The sequence below is a fragment of the Dama dama genome, chromosome 4, assembly GCF_033118175.1.
Source record: "Dama dama isolate Ldn47 chromosome 4, ASM3311817v1, whole genome shotgun sequence".
In the NCBI taxonomy this organism is placed as follows: domain Eukaryota; kingdom Metazoa; phylum Chordata; class Mammalia; order Artiodactyla; family Cervidae; genus Dama; species Dama dama.
In genome coordinates this window covers 44,474,973-44,481,625 of record NC_083684.1, presented here as the reverse complement: position 1 = coordinate 44,481,625, position 6,653 = coordinate 44,474,973, and the positions used below count along the sequence as shown (strand labels likewise).

At 42.4% G+C, this 6,653-nt stretch overlaps 1 non-coding gene across 1 annotated transcript; it reads left to right on the top strand.

Annotated features, from left to right (window-relative positions):
- The first annotated feature begins 2,563 nt into the window (after positions 1–2,563).
- On the top strand, positions 2,564–2,667 carry LOC133055299 (U6 spliceosomal RNA). The gene has a single exon (XR_009692597.1). It is a non-coding gene; the product is annotated as a U6 spliceosomal RNA (small nuclear RNA).
- The last annotated feature ends 3,986 nt before the right edge of the window (positions 2,668–6,653 follow it).

Below are 6,653 nucleotides of genomic sequence, written 5' to 3'. Positions count from 1 at the left end.
GAGGACTAACTAGGGACACTGGTTTAAGATAGGAAGATTTGTTTCACCACCCCAGACTGGTCCTCTAGCCCCAACTCACTGTCCATAGATTCCTTTAGACATGAGGAGTTAGGAGTGTCAACTGCATCAGTGCTGACCCCACGCAAACTAAAATAAAACCTGCAAAGGACACATGCTGTTGCTGGTAGGTCAGCAGGATCACCTCATTCTGTAGTTGCCGGGCAAAGGCCAGAGGACCAGACAGAGATGCAGGGGGAATTAGGAGGATATCCTTGTGGTTGAGTCTGTAGAGAACTGCGGCTCTGCTGGGGAGATCCCTGTAGTCTCCCCCAGGAAGTGAGTCCACCCCAAAGGGACTTTACACACAACCTGCTCCATTTCGCCCAAGGCACTTCCAACCGAGCTGTTCCCTTGGCTGTCACCTGAGAGTTCTGCAATGTGCTGGTTTGAGGGAACAATGATATCAGTGGTTATGGTGGTAGGACTCTGACCCTAGGTTTTATAAAAGGAATGGAAAAGCTGTTAATTTATTTTTAAATATCCCACTCTGATTCTAGAAATTATTAGGCAGTCATAGACTGTCACAGCATGGAAGGACACCACCCAGGAGACTGGACTGCATGGCTCCCAAGTGCTGGGGCTGGGCTCCTCCCACCCATGCTGAAGCAGCCTCCAGCCTTCCTCCTCCCCTCTCCCTGCCCCAGGTAATGGGCCCACCTCTCATATCCAGGGTTTAGTGAGTATCCCAGGCACTTCATGGCAATAGAAGAGGAAAAAGTGGAAACAATGATAGATTTTCTTTTCTTGGGCTCTAAAATCACTGCAGACAGTGACTGCAGCCATGAAATTCAGAAAACACTTGCTTCTCGGAAGAGAAGCTATGACAAACCTAGACAGCACATTAAAAAGCAGAGACATCACTTTGCTGAAAAAGGTCCACAGAGTCAAAGCTATGGTTTTTCCAGTAGTCATGTATGGATGTGAGAGTTGAAACATAAAGGAGGCTAAGTGCTGATGAATTGATGCTTTTGAACTGTGGTGCTGGAGAAGACTCTTGAGAGTCCCTTGGACTGCAAGGAGATCAAACCAGTCAATCCTAAATGAAATCAACCCTGAATATTCATTGGAAGGACTGATGCTGGAGCTGACGCTCCAACACTTTGGCCACCTGATGCGAAGAACTGACTCACTGGAAAAGACCCTGATGCTGGGAAAGATTGAAGGCAGGAGGAAAACAGGACGATAGAGGATGAGATGGTTGGATGGCATCAGTTAGTCAATGGACATGAATTTGAGCAAACTCCAGGAGATGGTGGAGGACAGGGGAGCCTGCCATACTGTATGTAGTCCATGGGGTCACAAAGAGTTGGACATGACTCCGTGACTGAGCAACAATAACTGGCAGCTGAAGGCTGGGCCTCCAAGTTCAGTCTCTATGCGGGAAGTCTTCTGCAGGAAAGTTAGGGAAAGGCAAAGAAAACCAGAGTTCCCAGCTCCTTGACCCCCTCACCCCCACTCACCTCCCACTCTTACCCACTTCTCAGGGAAAGGCAGCTTACTTTTTCTTCTTGTCTCTCTTTTCAATCCACTGCATAGAGATAAACCCTGACCTTTCATTTGATTTGCCAAAAGCCTTTTCCCTTTCTGTCATAAAGTAAAGAGGATCAAAAACTCTGGTTCTCACAGCTAATGTCTTTAAAATAAACTTTGAGAATCCTTTTTAGAAGTCAGAGCTGAGCTTAGATTCTCCCTCTGCCGTAACACTTCCTGGTCTTCCCTGTGAGATGGGCACCTCTGAGTAAAAGGCAAATGAAGGTCACATATGATGAAGAAAAAAGAAAAGCACCTCAACGCTCCTTCAGGATAATATTTAATGTTCCGTTAACCCTACTACATTTATTATTGTGATACTAACAGAAACTTTATTCTATAAAGAAAACTGATATTCTTTTTTAAAGATGAGTACTCTGGATTGGAAAACAATGCTTTTTCATAAAGTTCCACATACTTAACCATTATAACACTAAAAGTCATCCTACTGTATTACAGGAAAAGATTTTTTTTAAGTTATTTCACACAAAACTCTGGATGTGAATGTTTATAGTATATTTGTAATTGTCAAAAATGGGAAACAGCATAAATGTCCTTAAGCTAGTGAATTAGTAAACAAATATTAGTACATCCAAATAAAGGGAAACTACAGAGCAAAAAAAGGTAAGAACTGCTAATACACCCATCAACAGGAATGAATCTCAAATGCATTAGGATAACTTAAAGAAGCCAAACTGAAAAAGTGATAGTATGATTTCATTTGTAGGATATTCTTGTAAAGGTTGAATTACAGGGAGAGAAAACAGCTCAGTGGTTTCCCAGGGGCTGGAAGTGGGGGAAGGGGTGGCTACCAGTAGGAATTTTGGAGGATTCTGTCCATATCTTTTTTGTGGTGCTGGCTATATGACTGTACACATTTGACAAAGACTGCAGAACTGTACATACACACACATACACACACACACACACACACGAGTGAATTTTCTACTCCAATTAAAAAAAAAATAACCCAGAGCTCACTTAGGCAGCACATATACTAAAATTCAGATGAAGCAGAGATTAGCATGGCCCCTGCACAAGGATGACACGCAAATTTGTGAAGCATTCCATATTAAAAAATAATAATAATAATCCATAGGTTTGTTTGAGATTTTCCAGTTGTTTCCCCTGCACTATATTAAAAAATCTTTAAAAAAAAAAAGTTCTTGACTACTAAAATCTTTTTTTAAAAAAGTGAATTTTCCTGCTTGTAAAACACCTTAATTTTTTCTTAAGGAAGAATAATAACAGGTTACCTCCAAAAATAAAAATAAAAAGCTAAAACCAACCCAAACCAAAACACCTGTGCTAAGAAGGATGCCGCTGACAGTAATTTTGCAGAAACAGATGGGATGACATCACCTGAAGGGTGGTTTGTTGTTCTTTTAGGAAGCAGAAGTATCCTTCATGGACAAAACACTATGTCCTACCATACAGGCCCCACCCCCCAACTTCTCCAAACTTGGCCACACTGGCTCTTTGGGTCCTTGAACAAGCGAAGCTCATCCCCATCTGAGGGCCACTGCCCTAGCTAGGTTTGGACCACAGTTTCATCATTTCCTAAATTGAGCAAATTACTTAATCCTTGTTCCTCAGTTTCTTCATTGGTGAAAATGGGAATAATGATAGTACCAACATCATAGGGTTGCAGTGAGATCTGGTCAATTAACACGTATAAAGGACTTTAACCAATGCTGGAACCATGTAAATATTTGATCATTGTTAGCGGTTATTACTTCTGGTTCCCGAAACTCTTGTCTTTTCTACCTTTCAGCCTTGTAATCCAGAACTGTTTGCATGAATGAATGTGCCTACTGGGTAAAATATCTTACAAAGAAACTGTGTCCAAAAAAATCGGTTATTTTTTGGTAAACAGAGTGGCTTCAAGTTCACTAATAACATTTTTTGTTAAAGTTTTTATTTGACAATAAAAGTAAATATACAAAAAAGTTGTAAAGAAGGTACAGATTTTTCATATACCCTTACCCAGTTCCTGCTAATGTTATTACATATAACCACAGTATAATCATCAAAATTAAGAAATTATCATTGATTCAGCCCTTAATTATACTTGCAAACTTCATTTGGATTTCACTCTTTTTCCACCAAAGTCCTATCTCTGTTCTAGGGTCCCATTCAGGATACTACATTGCATTTGGCACAAACAAGGTTTTTAAACTATTATTTGACTTAATAATTGTGGTTTTGACTTCTAAAATATGTGAATATAAAAAGACACAAGAGTATATGCCATATTTAAGTTGCAAAGCTTCCCAAGTTCCCTACCCTCATCCTGCCTTATTTTTTCTATATTATTGATTATATCTAACATGCTCTCGTGCATGTGTGTGTGCTAAGTCACTTAGGTCACATCTGACTCTTTGCGACCCTATGGACTGTAGCCCACCAGGATCCTCTGTCCATGGGGTTCTCCAGGCAAGAATACTGGAATGGGTTGCCATTCCTTTTTCCAGGGGATCTTCCTGACCAAGGGATTGAACCTGTGTCCCCTGCTGTTCCAGCATCACAGATGGACTCGTTACCACTGAGCCACTGAGGAAGCCTAACATGCTCTCATATAACATCAAATTTAAGATGCCATTGCATGAAACATGTATTACCATTTTATGTACGAAAGAAAAAAACACCAGCAATTAGAAGTGCAAAATGCCATCAGTTACAAGATGCTCCCAAGTTCTAAGATATTAAGACATGAAAACGTGTGTCCTAAAATCTATGAAATATGATATGAATTTTACATGTTCTATTTATTGTCCTTTTGTCTCACTGGAATGTTGATTTCATGAGAGCAGCATTTTTGTCTGTTTTGTTCCCCAGTGTATCCCTGGTTCCTAGCACATAATGAAAAGAAAGTGAAAGTTACTCAGTCATGTCCAACTCTTTGGGACCCCATGGACTATACAGTCCATGGAATTCTCCAGACCAGTGGAATGGGTAACCTTTCCCTTCTCCAGGGGATCTTCCCAACCCAGGGATCGAACCCAGGTCTCCCACATTGCAGGCAGATTCTTTACCAGCTGAGCCATCAGAGAGGCCCAAGAATACTAGAGTAGGTAGCCTATCCCATAGCTATGAGGTTCCCTCATAGCTCAGTTGCAGGAGACCTGGGCTGTATTCCTGGGTTGGGAAGATCCCCTGGAGAAGGAAATGGCAACCCACTCCAGTATTCTTGCCTGGAGAATCCCATGGGCAGAAAAGCCTGGCAGGCTACAGTCCATGAGGTTGCAAGAGTCGGACATGACCTGGCGACTAAACCACCACCAGCCTATCCCTCTCCAGTGGATCTTCCCCACCCAGGAATCAAACTGGGGTCCCTTGCATTGCAGGTGGATTTTTTTTTTCATTTATTTTTATTAGTTGGAGGCTAATTACTTCACAACATTTCAGTGGGTTTTGTCATACATTGACATGCATCAACCATGGAGTTACATGTATTCCCCATCCCGATCCCCCCTCCCACCTCCCTCTCCACCTGATTCCTCTGGGTCTTCCCAGTGCACCAGGCCCGAGCACTTGTCTCATGCATCCCACCTGGGCTGGTGATCTGTTTCACTATAGATAATATACATGCTGTTCTTTCGAAACATCCCACCCTCGCCTTCTCCCACATGCAGGTGGATTATTTACCAACTGAGCTAAAGCACATAAGAGTCACTCAGAAAATATTTGTTGAATGAACAAATTAATAATATAATGCCAGCTAAAATGGAGCCCTTGTGTCAGGCACCATTCAAAACTCTTTGCTTATATTAACTCTGTTCATTGTTTAGATGCCTGGTCAGCTATAGTTCAAAGGGTTGCAAACAGTCGGACGTCACTGAAGCAATTTAGCACACGCGCATGCAGCAATAACCCAGAAAGTGGTATTTTCAATACCTAAGCTAACCAGAACATAAAATTAGGCAACTGAGAAATTCCCTGGCATTCCAGTGTTTAAACCTCCCCACCTCCACTGCAGGGGACTCAGGTTTGATCCCTAGTCAGGGAACTAAGATATGACGTGCCACATGGTACAGCCAAAATATAATCATATAATAATAAATAAATTAATAAAATTAAGCAGCTGAAAGAAAAACCAAAAAAAAAAAAAGAGTATGAGTATCTTCTTTAACAATGTACTGAGAATTTAAAAATAATAATTTTACTCATGAACAAATATCAATTGAGTACTTGTACAGTATCAGGCCTTTTGCCAGGCAATCCACTCCAGTATTCTCGCCTGGAGTAGCCCCACGGACAGAGGAACCTGGCAGTCTACAGTCCATCGGGTCGAAAAGAGTCAGACTTCACTGAAGCGAGCAAGCACACAAACACTTTACAACTGTTAACTCATCTGATTTTCACAACAACAACATGAGGTATGTACTCTTACAAACGAGAAAACCCAGGTGCCTAAACGTTAAGGAATTTGCTCAAGGTCACACAGCTACTAATGGCAAAGTCAAAACTCACACTAAGGCAGCTCATTCTAGGTATCTGCATTCTTACCCGCTAGGCCACACTGCTTCATACCAACTAGAATAGCCTATATTTATGGTACTTAAGTGGTAGTCTGAGCTTCTCTGGTAGCTCAGATGGTAAAGAATCCGCCTGCAGTGTGGGAGACCTGGGTTCAATCCCTGGGTTGGAAGATCCCCTGGCAGAGGACACAGCAACCCACTCCAATATTCTTGCCTGGAGAATCCCCATGGACAGAGGAGCCTGGCGCGCTACAGCCAACGGGGTCGCAAAGAGTCGGACATGACTGAGTGACTAAGCTCACACACTCAAGTGGTAGGTAGTTCAGTTCAGCTCAGTCGGGCCTGACTCTTTGTGACACCATGGACTGCAGCACGCCAGGCTTCCCTGCCCACCACCAGTGAAGCTGCTCAGTCGTGTCCGACCCTTTGCAATCCCACGGACTGTAGCCTACCAGGCTCTTCCATCCATGGAATTTTCCAGACAAGAGTACTGGAGTGGGTAGCCAGTAAAATAATAAAAATTATGAACTTCTGTGACCAAAGTGACCCCCTTACTCTCTGGTTAATTAGGCCATTGCGTTT